Source organism: Anastrepha ludens, chromosome 2 (genome assembly GCF_028408465.1).
Source record: "Anastrepha ludens isolate Willacy chromosome 2, idAnaLude1.1, whole genome shotgun sequence".
Classification (NCBI taxonomy): Eukaryota; Metazoa; Arthropoda; class Insecta; order Diptera; family Tephritidae; genus Anastrepha; species Anastrepha ludens.
In genome coordinates, this window is record NC_071498.1 from 32,852,006 (window position 1) to 32,867,964 (window position 15,959).

General features: G+C 31.1%; 1 protein-coding gene and 1 long non-coding RNA gene across 2 annotated transcripts in view; one reads left to right on the top strand and one right to left on the bottom strand.

Annotated features, from left to right (window-relative positions):
• The window catches only part of LOC128868102 (uncharacterized), a 47,421-nt gene extending 40,294 nt beyond the window's left edge, over nt 1-7,127 (bottom strand). Inside the window, exon 1 of the long non-coding RNA XR_008455064.1 lies at nt 5,989-7,127. This is a non-coding gene — a long non-coding RNA (uncharacterized LOC128868102). The remainder of the gene's footprint in view (nt 1-5,988) is intronic.
• Nucleotides 1-15,959, top strand: part of LOC128868091 (maternal protein pumilio-like) — a 198,677-nt gene that overhangs the window by 31,954 nt on the left and 150,764 nt on the right. The window lies entirely within an intron of this gene.

Consider the following 15,959-nt stretch of genomic DNA (forward strand, 5'->3'; position numbering starts at 1 on the left):
AATTGACTATTTTTTTGACCCCCTACAGTGGCGTTCCCCCTTAAGTTTCAGGGAAATAACTATTACAGCCTCAGTATTATTATTTATATTTAAATAATAGGGTCCCTAATCCTAGTAATAAAACTATACATATTCTATTTACATAAAATTTAATTTTTACAAAACAATTTTTTTTGTATTATTTGTGTAACCGCGACTGCTGGCACAAATTTAGCCAATACTACAATATAGAAAATTACTACTGCCAAATTTCTTTGATTTATAAAATTAACTACTTAGAATATAAACAATTTAGTTATTTTTAAAATAAATAAAAATTCACACAAAAATTTATACATAAGAGAACACCATAACAAAAACATAAGCTAAAAAAAAGGTCTTGTGCATTTTCTTCATTAAAAAAAAATGTCCAGTATTAGTTATATGAAAGAAAAGATGAAGTAATAAATTTCTACTATGAAATGTTTCGTTGCGTTACATTTGCACATAACTTTGTTTAAAATGTTACGCCTATTTTTCGAAAGAAATACGAAGTATTTAAAACTCCACATTTTTGCACTGAATCCGCAGTGTGCAAGTAGAGATACAAATATGGGAGTGAAAAATTACAGAAATAGTTCAGTAAGAAGCTTCCCAATAGTTTTGTAATAAAATGTTAACTTCTCATGGATGCTATTTTTACATGCACACACACACACACACACACACACACACACACACACACACATATATATATATATATATACGAGTATACATAAATATATTCGTACATTCATAAATACATTTACGTAAATTTATTTATATTTTTTGCTGCCTGAGTTTGAATTGTATACTATCTGCTGAGTCTATGCTCACTTGCATTCACCCATCGTTTTCTTTCCACATTCTAGAAATGTAGGCCCCCAGCTGCCTCCTCTCTCTCTTCCCATGTACTCAGATGTGCTTATTGATTGCACATGTTTTGCGTACATGTGAGTTGTCTGACCGACAAGCAGCCGGTTAAGAGCGTTGGACCGGATCACTTGTTACCGGCCGGCATTTACATTTACTGCAATTATACATTTAATAGCTTATTTCGTTACAATTTTTAGAGTTGTAACAATATGCCTCACTTGTTCTCTCGAATTATTTGCAATTGATAAACGAATGAAAGTTACTAAAGTTTTTCAGCAAAGTGGGCTGTGCGATTCTACACTCAAAATATTTGCTCATCTTGCCTCTTTCTGTTTTGGATGTATGCTGAATATTATTTGCCATTGCTTCCACATGTTTCTTCACAATGCTTACTTTTTTGGTTTACCTGCTTGTGTTTTAGTTTTGTTTGTTCAATTTTTCTTAGCTGAAAAGCGTTTGCACGTGTCTTGAGTTTGTATATTTTGTTTCTGTTGTATTCACGCTAATTTTATTTCTGTTTCTCCCCATTTCGGTTTTTTACTTCATTTTGCTTGTACTTTTGCTGGTTTTACGCTACTTCTTCTTTGTCAAATGGTTTAAATCAGATTCCAAAAAGGCAAATGAAAACGAAACACAAAAACAAAAACAAAGAAATGAAACGAATTCACTCTTTGTTGTATTTGATCTCATAATTAGTGCCCTAGGCCCCAGAGTGAACGCCATGTGCCCGCACTGAAAATGACGCTTTTTGCATATTTAATCACAACTATTCGTTACTCGCTCGTTCTCACATCGCGAGAAGTAAGTTGGCGATCGCTCATTTCTTGTTCACCAGATGTTCCGCTGCTTTGCCCGTTTGTTCACATCATACACGCACACACGGAGGGAATTCTCGCCAGCACGGTTCTCCAAAAAATTATTTCACTCAACCCCATTGCGGAACCACGGTGGAGAGAATCTATAATTCTTGTTGTGGAATAGCTCTCTTTATGAATCGTATTCTGCATGTTATCTGTGACCGGCTCGCGTTTCTCTATTTTATTGTTTTTATTTGCTTCTTTATCTTTACTTTAGCTTTTAGCTACCCATCTGAATTTGCCGGCAATTATGCCAATTTAATTGACAGTTAATTGCTTTGTAAATTATTTGTCAAATTAAATAATTGTAAACGCTTAGCGATTATACCATCGCGTTTATACATCTCTTCCTTGAGTTTAGAAGCAGCGGTTTTTCACACACAGATACATACATTATGTACTGGGCTTTGTGCCATGTAACATACAAATAGAATCGTGTAAGACTACTATTTGGAAATGATTTCTGCTTTTGTATACAAGCAACAAGAACAACTGCGCCTGTTTTTTTTTGTTTTTTGTTTTTTGCGAAGTAGCAAATTAAGAAGCTAGAGCAAATGCCATACACAATGTATTCTTGAATGCTTTATTGTACTGAAGTAGAATCTGAACGAAAGTTTGGAGGTGAGGTCGGTATCAGAGATATCTTTAATAATAACCATAACCCTAAGGTTTTTGTCTATTAATTGACTGGTTCTGTTTTTATATATTTTTTTTTAATTTTTATATCTTTAATAAATTTAATTTTATTTATGTTTTTTATATGTTTTTCTATTGTTTCTTATAATTTTGTAATATTTTTTATTTTTTTTTAAATTATTTTTTAATTTTGTTATATTTTGTTTTTATTTTTTATATTTCTGTTTTATTTTTCTTTATTTTTTAATTTTTTTATAATTGGTTTTTTGTTTATTTTATAATTGTTTTTCTATTTTTTTATTGTTTCCTATAATATTATAATTTATTTAACTTTTTTATTTTTTTTTATATTTATTTTTTATATTTTTGTTTTTATTTTTTATATATGTAGTTACTTTATTTTTTCTATATTTATTTTATTTTTTCTGTATTTATTTTATTTTTTTACATTTATTTTATTTTTATATATCTATTTTATTTTTATATATTTTTTATTTTTTTTATATATATTTTTTTTTAATATTTTTTCTAATTTTTTATATACTTTTTTATTTTTTTAATTTTTTTTTATTCATTTTATAAATGTTTTTTCTATTATTCTTTATAAAAATATAGCTCATATTACAACAAAAGACATATAGCAATAAGTTGCACACTTTGTACAAAATTAAAAAAAAATTAAAAATTTCTTAAAAAAGTAAGACTTTTTAGTTAGAAATATTATAAAATTCTGAAAATTAAAAAAAAAGAAAAGTGAAAAAGCTGGTCCAAACATGGCGATCCTATTATTATGTCCTCAAGTGTATCTAAATATATTTTACCATCGCATTCTTTTAATTTTATTGATTAAAAAAGAAACAACAAAACAATCCCGGAGTACTTAAAGAGTTTCAACTTAAGTTTCAGTTTAAAAACTCTTTCAAGAATTGAACAAACATGGCGTAAGTGTATTTTGCTGCAGGTGAACGAAATTGATTTGGAAGAATAAAGTTTGTAAAATGTATAAATAAAACCTCTATTTCCAATTCGATCGCAGTAGCGTAGTTGTGTTGTCAGTCATGTTTTAAAATTTGCACTCATTTGTATCGAAAGTACAAAATTAAATCTTTAGTGTTGGTCTAAAAATAAGTATTCAGCAAAAAATTTCAAGTTCACGGTGTACTAAAGAGAATAAGAACAAAAACATTTCAAGGTTTTTTTCGTCATGCTACGCTAAAAGGGTGAATTCTGATTCTTTTTCTCTCGTCCTACAATTTCTCGCGTCTAAGTTACACTCTGGAATGCTCATTTGCACAGCATAGCGAGTTTTGCTGCTAGAGGCATTTGCTCGTAAAAAAATGTTGACAGCTTCATTTATTGAAAGTCGTCACATCAATCGGTACAACGAACCTTGTCGAACTTTTTAATTACTGTCCGCTTTTTTTCTTTCATTTTTCTCTTCAGCTGCTAGCTCCTAACTTGTTACACACGTTTCCGCGATGATCCAATCTACGAGTACAAAAGCAGCGGTAAAACGTGTTCTCCAATGGAGTAGGCATTCTTCTTTTCTTTCGTTTTCATTCTATTTTGATTGCTGCTGGTTTTCTTGGTTTTTTTTTCAAGGCGTCAGGCAGGAAATTTTTTAATGCCAGACAAGAGTAGTTCTTATGGTGGATGGTTGGCATTATTGGCAACACTATTTTCTGTCTATCCGTCATTGGGTGTTGAGTGATCACTCGAACTTAGAATAACTCATGAAATAAGCAAATCATGTGACGAGTGCCACCAGCGCGCAATAATGTGTTTCGGGGGTACCTAAATGCATATACGCCTACGGGGAGGTATTCGATGTTGTTTGTGCTTTTTGTAAAATGCGTGGACGTCAAGTACGCATGAGGTGTACTTCAAATGAGACTTTAATGCTTTTAGCGCTACGTAGATTACATTTTGTGATTTTTGAAACAAAGCGGTTCGAGTGCATCTGCAGCAAAATATCAGAATAGGATGAGTGAATAAAAAGGTAGTTTATGCTATGTGGTACTACTAACACTAGCTTTAATTTTGCAATACTAGTTATGCTGAAAAGTTTACTCCACAGAAACTGTACGTAACTCTTTGTTGGCATTACGTAGCTCCAAGTAGGGCGCTAAAAAGAGGTGAAAAAGGTGAGAAATCAAAACATATGCCACTCAAACCAGCTGACAGAAATCGTTTGTTATAAGATATACAGGCTTATTTTTTACCTTTTATGAGATAAATCATAAAGAAATACAATGACAACGTCATGGAAAGTCTTATATGCTAACAAAACATTGAAAGTATTGGCGTATAAAATAAAATCAGCTGTTCTGTTCTAACACATAGATTACACTAGTTTTATTGCATTCATCTCTTTTTCAATTAGTACTAACCTTAAAAAGACAGCTGTTAAAATTTCATGATATTCTAATCATTAGTTCGTTAGTTGTAGAGCTAAAAGTGACGCTAGTTTTGTTATTTTCAAAATAATGAAACAAAAATAATTTCGTGTTTTAATTTTACACTGTTTCTTGATGTGAACAAATACCGTTCAAATGAAGCAATGGCTTTAAAAGTGGTATGGAGATCCGCTCCATCAGAAACAACAATAAAACGATAGTTTGCTGACTTCAAACGTGGTCGTAGAGACACCAATGGTGCACAATGCAGTGGACGTCAAATGAGACAGTAAGACCAGAAATCTTCGAAAAAATCCAAAAAAATCGTTTTGAGTCCCAGCCATTACTGGCCTAAGCAGGCCTAAAAAAATGCTCGCCGGTAAAAAATTTCGTGCGAATGAAGAGGTTATCGCTGAAACTGAAGCTTATTTTGAAGCAAAAGATAAATCGATCAACAAAAGTGGTATTGAAATGTTAGAGCGGCGCTGGAATGATTGCGTTTGTTCTTGATGGAAATTACGTTGATGATTAAAACTAATTGTGAACAATGGACTTTTCAGCCCATATGTTAAGTTGCCTACACTGTTGTTGGGCCGGACTTTTCGTACGGCAAAAGTAGAGAGTTGAAAGACATTTTCCGTTCCGACGTGCAACTCTATCTAATTAGGAAGTGGCGCAAAATTAATATTTCAATTTTGTTTTTGAATCACTTTTTACTAGAAGTGACAGTCCTTGGCCGAATATAAATCCGAGTCGTTCCGGTTATGTAGAACCTACTGTCGTGGGAACGATACTGCAGCTGTCTAGTTCACAAGTGTCAAATTTGATTGACGCACGTCTCCATTTACAAAAATTAGAAAACTTCGAACTCACTGATGCCTTGTTTTTTTTTCTGTTGTAGAATTTAGAAAAATCCTACTTGGATGGATTCTGTGGGGGGTCCGAATTGTTTTGAATTTTTCTAAAGCAGTCTGGTCTTTGTGTTGTGGATTCAAGACAAATCTAGGCTGCCAACACAAAATGAAATAACGAAATGCAGTTTATTGTACTACTACTCAACTTTCTTTTGTCGTGATATTCTTATGTACAAAATGTTGGTGTCGGTCTTGTGTGCCACCAACTTGTTTAGATTCGCCTTGATCGGGTTTATGTTTGGTTTTGCTGAATTTTGGAGAATTTTGTCATTTATTCCGAATTTAATATACCATGCATACGTTCATTTTCCTTCAAATGCTCCTCCCCCTCTCTGCCATTGTATCGCCAAGTGAATGTTGCTACTTCTATCGAAATGCTTAAATACATAAATTATCGCTTTTGTTAATCAATTATTTTGTTTCTATTGCAAATATTCTGTTTCTCGTTTGTTTTGTTCGCTCGCTCCGCTCGTTTCATACACTGATCGCCACACACGTGTTTTTGCGCATTTGATTTGTTGTTTGATTTGTCGTCATTATAAAATAAACAAATTTCAGTATACACACACATAGATTTGGCTCTCAGGCTTTAAAAGTGTGGTGGCACTCACGCATTTGTATTTCTCGTTGTGCCTGAATGTGATTTTTCTAATGTTTCTCGCACTTGGGTGGTTTGGTGTATTTGTGTTTAGTTTTCTTCTTGAGATTCACTCTCTGCCCTCACTCTTTTACTCAGTGCATTAATGCGACTTGTTCGCCTCACTCACCGCGTTGTCGATTAGGTAGCTAGGCCGTTAGGCAGTCAGTCTCAGTCTTGCTCTGTTAGCGTTTACCTGTAAGCAAAAATTTGCCAAGTTTTCGCATAAACTCTTAGCCTTTGGCGTGGAGTCGGCGTTTAAAATTGAGTGACACGGGTCGTCATAGCTCGATTCGATATTTATTTTGTGTGAATTGCTGTCGTTGGCTTAACTGTTACAATGTGTGTTTTTCTATAATTTACATATTTTAGTCTGCCTGCTGTCATAAGAGTGCGTGCGAAATCATTTTTTTTGTTTGTTTTTGTGTTAACAATTGTGAGCGTATGGAAAAATTGAAATCAAAAATTAAAGTTTTTTTAATGTAGAGAAAAATATTAAAATTAAAAAAAAAAAAAAATTAAAATAATACAATATATTAATATAAAAAAATAATACAATAAAAAAATTATAAATAAAAAACAAAAAGGAAATAATACAAGAAACAAAAATATACATAAAAACTAATTTTTTAAGTAAAAAATTTAATTGTGCAAAAATGTAAAAACCGCTTTCTGTTCTCATTTCAATGCCACAACTGCCAAATTTAACAGTCGCCCCACATTTTAAATATTCAACCAATAAAAATATGTAATAAAAACACACACACACACACACATACGCCGGCCAGTGAGTCAGCCACAGGACACAGGTGCAAGTGATATTCTTTGCTTAGGCAACTTTTGCTCGTGGCGAAGGTGAAACACCAACAAAAGTGGGTTGCTCGAAAATTTCAATGTAGTCTTTGCTTCCTAGTTTGTGGCTCGGCTACCACTGTGGCTGTGTGAATACGCGAAGACATTAGTTTGTGTATGTAGATGAGTTGGTGTTTCTTTTGCCGGTATATGCGAGTGCATTTCCAAGAGCTACGCTTAAGCTGATTCCATTGCCTTTACAAATTCAAAAGCTGAATGTATTTCTTGGTTCCTATTCATTGGCATTCCTGCTTTTCAACAGCAGCTGTTGGTGAAATGCTACAGTTGAAATAACAACAAGTGTAAAGTAATACTTAAAATTAATTGAAAACGAACAAAATAACGAAGCAAAGTGAAAACTTGAAATATGAAATATCAATTGAATGTGTTGAGATTATTTTATTATGTTGTCCTTATTTAGAGATGCTGCAATAATTTTGTTTACAAAAAATGGCTAATAAAAATATGTGGAGTGCTTGAATATGATTTATAGATTTATTGGTACAAAAAAGTACCAAAATATTAAAAACAAAAAAAAATTAAAATTAAAAATAAAAATGAACAAAAATTAAAAATAAATAAAAAAAATGAAAGTAAAAAGCAAATAAAAATAATAAATAAAGAAGTAAAAATAAAAAAATGCATAATAAATATTAATGTGATGAAGTGCTTAAATATGATTTATAAATTTATTGGCATAAAAAAATGTCAAAAGTAAGAATTATATACAAAAAAACAAAAAATTAAAAATAAATAAAAATAAAAGTAAAAAATAAAAGGAAATGCTAAAAAAAGAACTAAAAATAAGAAAAAAAACTACATAAAATAAAAAAAGTAAAAAAGAAAAATCTCAAGAAATTTTTAATTAAAAATATTTAAATACTGTCTCCATCTAACATCGGTTTTATTTATTTAAAAAAAAAAAAACGTGGAATTTTATGTTATGTGTGGTTTGTTAATCTGGAAAGAAGTTCCGTCCCTTCCCCCTTTTGTGTGAAGTGAAACCTTCTTTTGTTTGGATTTTTTCGTTACATAAATTTTGGTAAATATGTCGGTATTTTTATTCACTTATTAAAACTAATAAACTAAATAGGTTTATTGATATGAAAGAAATAAAAAAGTAAACGCAAATGTATGAGTATGTGTACATATGTCTGTATGTATATAAAAATTAAAATAAACGCAGAAAAATACAATGAAATGTAAACAAAAAAAATATAAAAAACTATAAAAAAATGTAAAAAACCAAATTAAAAATAAAAATGTAATAAAAAAAGTAAGAAAATAAAAAATTAAATAAGGAAATAAAAAATAAAATAAGAAAAAAAAAAAAAATTAATTAAAAAATGCAGCAAAACTGTAAATAAAAAAAATAGTAGAAATGTAAAAAAAGTATATATAAAATAAAGAAGAAGAAATTAAATAAGAAAAAGTTGAAAAAAGTGAAAAAGTGCAAAACCAAACCATGAGAACTGTGCATAAAACATTTTCTAGCCGTTTTATTTATTGTTAAAAAATGTGAAATTTTACGCTCTATATTGTGTGATTAGTGCTTTGTAAGCCCACAAATAAGCCGTCTTGCCAATTTTTGTGACCCTGTTTTTTGTTGTGAATGCTTTTATTTCTTCCAAAAGTATTTATGTCGTTATTTTTATTTTCCTATTTCAACTTATCAACTCCGTTTAGTTTCACCATTCAGATGCAAATTTGTGCGTTCGCGACAACTCAAGTGTAGATTTATAGTAATTTTATAAAAATTTCCATACAAATTTACAAATAACGCCTCAACTCTCAATACTTGGCTCTGGCTTGAAATTTTTATATGTATGCAGAATTTGTATATACTACCAAAGTGCAATATTAAAATTGATAAGTTTTAAAATAAAAAAATCCTCGAAGAAAATTAAAAAAATTGTTACTCTGTGTGTGGGTGTGTTCGTGTTCTAAGAGGCGTTTACCCATGATGAAATTACTTCATGAATTTATGTTCGAAGCGCGTAGTGCTGAGGAAGTTGCGCTCTCGCAGGAGATGGTAAATATCATCTAATTATCGACTTACTAATATTTATAAAGACGCCCTTATATACATACATATATTGGGTATATTTGGCAACTAAATTTGAGTGAAATTAAAACCTTTTTTTACATATAGTTTTTTAATGAATTTTATTGAATAAAGTGCGTTAGTTAGTGACCAATGAGAGACAAGTTTTCGTGGTCAATATGCGTAAATTAAATGCCTTTTTTTTTGTTTTGTAAAATGAATAATTAAGATATTAAGGATAAGAATCTATGTACATATTTTTTTAATTTTTCGCAAGAAAGAATGAGTGCTCGCGTTTTGCTACAAAGATCCTTAAAAATAAAATTGCTCAACTTGCTAGCTTTTACTTGATCTCAAGGCAGAGTGTAAGCCCACATAAAAAATGTCTGCGACTGAGTAAGCGTGAATATCCCCTCTACACGCACCTGTCTTTTTAAGGTTTTGGTTTTACTTTTGTACTTTTTGTTTTGTTTTTGTTATTTTTGGTGTTTTGTTTTTGTGTCTCAGTTTTTTAATTTACTTTAGTTTAAGGATAATTATATTTTTTTTTTAATTTTTTATATTTTTTATAATTTTTTATTTTTTTTTTATAATTTTTTATATTTTTTTATAATTTTTTATATTTTTTTATATTTTTTTACAATTTTTATATTTTTTTTTATATATTTTTTTATATACATTGTGTAAAATAAGTACCCGGAATTTATAATTTAAACTCTCCCGGGAATACCTGACACTTCAAATTTGCTTTTTTCATGTTGGTGCACATGTCCTTGAATGCACAAGCCTTATTAGAACGGGATCTATTACTTAGTGTGTTTTATTCTGCAGTCAAAGTGAGTTGATCTTTTGTTTACTTGGCGAATTTTACTATGGATTTTTGCAAAAAGAGCATCGGAAGGAGGTCTCTGAAGACATGGTTTCCCGAGCTAATACGGACCCTACGTTCATGAAACGCATAATAACTGGTGATGAGACATGGGTCTACGAGTACGATATGCAAACCAGTCAGCAATCGTCTGAATGGCGCTTCGAGAACGAGCCGTATCCAAAAAAACCACGCCAAAGCCGGTCAAAAGTGAAGGTTATGCTCACGGTTTTCTTTGATTACCAAGGCGTGGTGCACTCTGAGTTCCTTCCAGAGGGCCAAACGGTTAATAAGGAATATTATTTATCCGTTTTAAGGCGTTTACGTGAAGCCATTCGCCGTAAACGGCCCGGATTGTGGAAGGACAATTCGTGGATTCTGCACGACGACAACGCGCCATCGCACCGAGCCTTGATTGTACGCGAATACAAGACCAAAAACTTAAATACTATCGAACAGCCACCGTATTCGCCAGATCTCGCACCCTGTGACTTTTTTCTCTTCCCAAAACTAAAATTGCCACTTCGGGGAAGGCGTTTTGAGTCGATTGAAGACATTAAAAAAAATTCGCTAAAGGAGCTGAAGGCCATCCCGGCGCCGGCCTACCAGCGGGCCATGGATGACTGGGTTGTTCGTTGGAATATTTGTATCGGCTCAAAAGGAGCCTATTTTGAAGGCGATCCAACAAATAATGATGAATAATATGAAAAAATGTGTTTTTTTTTTTAATTCCGGGTACTTATTTTACACAATGTATTTTGTATAAATATGATTTTATATATTATGTATATATATGTTTTTATATATTTTGTTTATTTTTTTTATAAATTTTTTAAATTTGTTTTTATAAATAATATATTTTTGATATATTTTTTATTTTTTATATACTTTGGTTTGGTTTTTTTGTATATCGTTTGTTTTTTTTTGTTTTATATACTTTTTTATTTTTGTATATTAATTTTTTATATATTTTTTTGTTTTTTCTTTTATATGTTTTTTGGTTTTTTTTTTATATATTTTTTGGGGGTTTTTTTTTTATATATTTTTTTACTGATATTTTCAACCAACTTAATAGAAATGATCCATGCGTTTACAATTCTACAATTTGTATTTTAAATTTTTATCAGTATTTCTTCTTCACTAAAATCACTTGCACACATACCTACTGCTCTTTACACCATTAACAAAAATGCCCTCTCTGTGTGGGTGTGTGCACTATACCAATGGAAAATGAAATAATCAGACATTATTGTTTTATCGTCATACTTGTATGCCGAAGTGTATTCGCACTTAACTCACCAATTCCTAAATACTAAATATGTATGAGTATTTACTTATCTGCCCATTATTATCTGCCCATTATTCATTTCTGCCTAATTGAAACCGGAAAGTATTTATTTTAATTTAAAATTTTCTACACAAAAGCATAAAAATGCCGGTGGTAAAAGTGAAACAGTTGTAAAATTGGGGAGGGTTACTGGTGACTGGTGACTGCTGGTGTTTACTAGTTGTTTAAATGGCGCAATTGCTAGACAAAAAGAAGGCTAGTCAGTGTTGTGTTTTTTTTTTGTAGGAGGGGTGCTTCAACTGATTTTAGGGATAGGCATACCAAGTACTGCACAGGCCGTTCACATAGTTAATTTTTAGTTTGATACAAAAAACAAAAAAAGACAAGAAAAAAGAGTCAAATGAGCTAATCAAGCGCACAGATCGCCAGTCAGTCAGTCAGTGAACAAATCAAGCAAATAGTCTAGTCGTTCGGCAAATTCGTAACAAAAGTTATTTTTATGCTCGTTTGTTCGGTTCAAAACACATATGTACATACATATGTTTATATGTATTTGTATGTAATATAAATTGATGATTATGATCAGCAAGCAGCAGTGGACGATTGTATGCGGTAACCGGTCCGCCAGGCGTAGCTTCCTCGTCCTTGTGTAAATAGATTTTTATGCTGCCTTTTGAACTGTGTTGTGTTATGCTCTGCGGTGCTATTTGATGGTAATGACTTTTGTTTCATTGTGTGTTATTATTGTTTTTTATTGTTTCTGCAACTCTGTTAACTATGTTGCTAAATTACTAGATAACATTGTTGCTGGTATAGGCAAGGGAGTGTTTTATTTAGAGGTGCAGAATTTTGTTTTTAGTGGAAAAAAAAAGTTTACGAAATGGTCAATGCTTTTGCGGTCATATGAGAGTTCCATTCCAATCCATTAAATGGACCCAAAATTGTATATAAATAACTTTCTTCAGCATAGCCATAGCCTGTCCCATATCGCTAATGACTCGTCGAATGTTTTCCTTTGAGTCGTTAATCGTAGCTGGCTTATTAGCGTAGACGAGTAACTGGATGTACCCCTACCCCTCCATAGTTAATCCAGTCGGTTCTGAGTTCCCAAAACAACCTGTATTTCAGCAGTATTTCCCAAATATGTGCAGGGGAATTTTTATGCTGCAAAAACAACAACCTAGACGGGTAATTTTCTGGACAGGTAAATTTCTCGAGTTGCTTCGATTACTAAAATTTCATCACTAAAATGTGACTCTCAGTGCGCCAAGTTCACCATCCAGAACTTAGGCGCTTGGTATTGATTTGCCAGAACCAAAAAGTGGCGACAACTTTTGCTGCATCTTCTGTTTTAAAAACCTAATGATGCCATACGATGTCCTACAGATCACTCGAATACTGGCTTTCGGAATTGTTCGCTATCAGAAATGTGCAAAAGTTGTGTTTTTTGGTTAGCTTGTTTGATGAATATCTTTTTTGAAAATTCTGCACTCCTAAAATATTACCCGTTACTTGTAAATTGGTCCTAGTTATCTTAGGCAATTCATTTGCTGTCATTTGTTCTCTCTCTTCTTTTCTTTTGACTTACAGAATTGTTTTGTAATTTCAAAAGAGAAGCAGAGAGGAGGAGCACCATAAACATTCCCCAAACATGTACGGGGAATGCTGCAGAGCGAGAGAGAGAGGGCACAGGCCCTTTGCTCCACTAGAAGTAAGTAAGTCGTTCCGGTACGTGTGTCTTACCATCCGGCCGGGTTGACGGAGAAAGAGCGTTGTTTATCTCGAACCCAATAATTTTTTTAGTCACTGAAAGGGTTGGAAGAATGCTTCGGTAAATCTTGCCTAATATTTATATAATAGAATATCAAAATCGTGATGCAACAAAAAATGCGAAATAACAAAACAAAAAAAATCAACCTTAGTTTCGTTTATCTTGAGTTTTTTTAGTTTGAATTGTGATTTTTTTTTTTAATTTTTGATTTTTTTTTTAATTTTTGAGTTTGTTTAGTGTTTTAGTTGTTTTTTAGTTTTGTGTGTTTAGTTTTTTGTTCCTATAGTTTTTAGTTTTTTTTAGTGTTTTTTTAATTCTTGTTTTATATTTTTTTTATTTTTTTTAATTCTTGTTTTATAGTTTTTTAATTTTTTAAATTCTTGTTTTTAATTCTTGCTTTATAGTTTTTTTATTTTTTTCTTTCTTGTTTTATAGTTTTTTTTATTTTTTTTTCTTGTTTTATAGTTTTTTTATTTTTTTTTAATTTTTTGTTTTTTCTTAATTTATTTTTTTTAAATTGTGTTTTTTTTTTTGAATATTTGCTTTGTTTTTTTTGAAGTTTTTTTTTGAATTGTTTTTTTTTTATTTTTTTTTATTTTTTTATTTTTTTTTATTTTTTTTTATTTTTTTTTATTTTTTTTTAATTTTTTTTTAATTTTTTTTTTTATTTTTTTTTTATTTTTTTTTTATTTTTTTTTTATTTTTTTTTTATTTTTTTATTTATTTTTAAGTTTTTTTTATCACGGTAGTAATACACTTGCACTTCACTGATTTGCAACAATTGAGACAAGACTCTCTGAGTGTACCTTTCTGCCATGAAAAACTCCTCATAAAAAACTATTTACCGTACAGAGGCAGCTGTAGGAAAAACTTCAAGACGCGCCCCTCAATTAGGAGCAGGCAAACAATCATTAAAGAGTGTAAGCGCCAATTATATATTATATAGTTTCATATATAGGTTTTTTTAGGGTTTTTAGTAAAAAAATTGTTATATTGCGTTTTATGTTTTATAAAGGTCTGTTTATATCGAGGTTTTACTGTTTACAAATATGTCAAAACTTTTTGTATTCCGGTAAGTCACTGTTACACAACGATTTTCACAATGAAGGCCATATTTTCTAGCCAGACAACCGATATAATTTTATAGTTTTCAGGCTGTCAGCAGCGCTTAAAATTTCGGTACACGCTTTGCTAGTTTATTAAAATACACTTCGACGGCAGCTAATGTTTCTTCTTGTACGTTTTTTTTTATATATAGAATTCTTACAAACTATTATAAACAGAACTAAGATTTATGAAAAATTTGATTTCGAACCAAGTTGATGTACCATAAATCACTAAAAGCTCGACTAATTCGTGCATTACGAGCATAATTTGTTTTAGCATTAGCTGCAGAGGAAAAGTGCAATAAACTTAGTTTATTAGTTACACGCTTTGTATTGCGCTTACGATATTTTTATAATTATTTTCTTTTGCTCCCTTCTCCACTTTTATTTAATTCAACAAATATCGATTGCTGGGCAGTGGCAAAGGAAAAGTAACAAGCATGCATGCGGGTTTTGTACACGTAAAGGCAAAAGTCAGAACGCGAAGTGTTAGTGGCTGGAACCTCTATACCCACATACCTTTCGGCAATACAACTGTATGTATATATGTATGTATAGAATATTTTACTAAGCACTTTAACGCCTATGCGTATGTGCATTCCCACTACAAAGTTCAGTATTTGTGTTTTTTGCATAGGCTTGAGTTTGTTAGCACCTAAACCGGCTAGAAATGGCAACAGCTTAGCTAAGCGTTAAGCAAAGTAATAACTTGTCACCATTATACTCCTCAACTAAGGAACTAACACCGACACTTGGTAAGACGCTGCAGGAAAATCCAACCGACACTGAATTGGTGCCTCGAGTAGACTTTTGGGAGCTTTGAGTTGATTCATGGCTTTATTCTTTTCTTTTAAATATCTAATGAATTTTGTATGGCATTGTTAAGAAAGTTAAACAATAGTCGCTTCTTTGCAGCTTTAAAATGCATTTTTTTTAAATATTTTTACGATTGATATAAAAAAAGTTATTCTATTTTGAATTGGAGACTTTTAGATATGCAAATTCAACCTTTCTAACTCTCTAACGCCCCTGTAAAGGGCGAATTCAAAATAGAATAACTTTTTTTATATCAATCGTAAAAATATTTAAAAAACTGCATTTTGAAGCTGAAGACTAGTACTTTGCGATGCCGTTGTGGAAAATTAAAAAAAAACTTTACCTTGCCCAAAAAAAAATTAAAAAAATGGCCAAAATCTGCATTTTTAGACTTTTTAACCTCAAATTGCAAAAAAACCTGACGTGCTGGAGCATTTTCAAGGTCATATTCGTTGTCAGCATAAAAAAACCTTCAAGAAAAACCCATAGCCGTTTTAAAAGCTGTGAAAAAGCGAGATTTTGTTGGCCTGTGTAATTGATATTTTAATATAAATTAAAAGTTGTCTCTACGAAATTTGAAATCGTTCATAGGAACACCACAAACAAATTCTTGCGGCGATCTATTCTTTAAAACCAATTTTTCACCACTTCTACACATATCGCCCGATACGTTCACAATTTCGTGCTTTTTCTCGAACGAAGTTTTGGCGTCACAAACGATCTAAACGTTTTTTCTTAAGTTAATTTGATTTATAAGAACCATTTATGTATATCACAATTTTTATTTTATTTATAATTTTCTCACTTAATTTTATTTGTTGTGTAGCTTTAACTGTTTTTTTGTCTTGTGTTTTGCTCTAATTGTTTGTTTTTTTTTGCT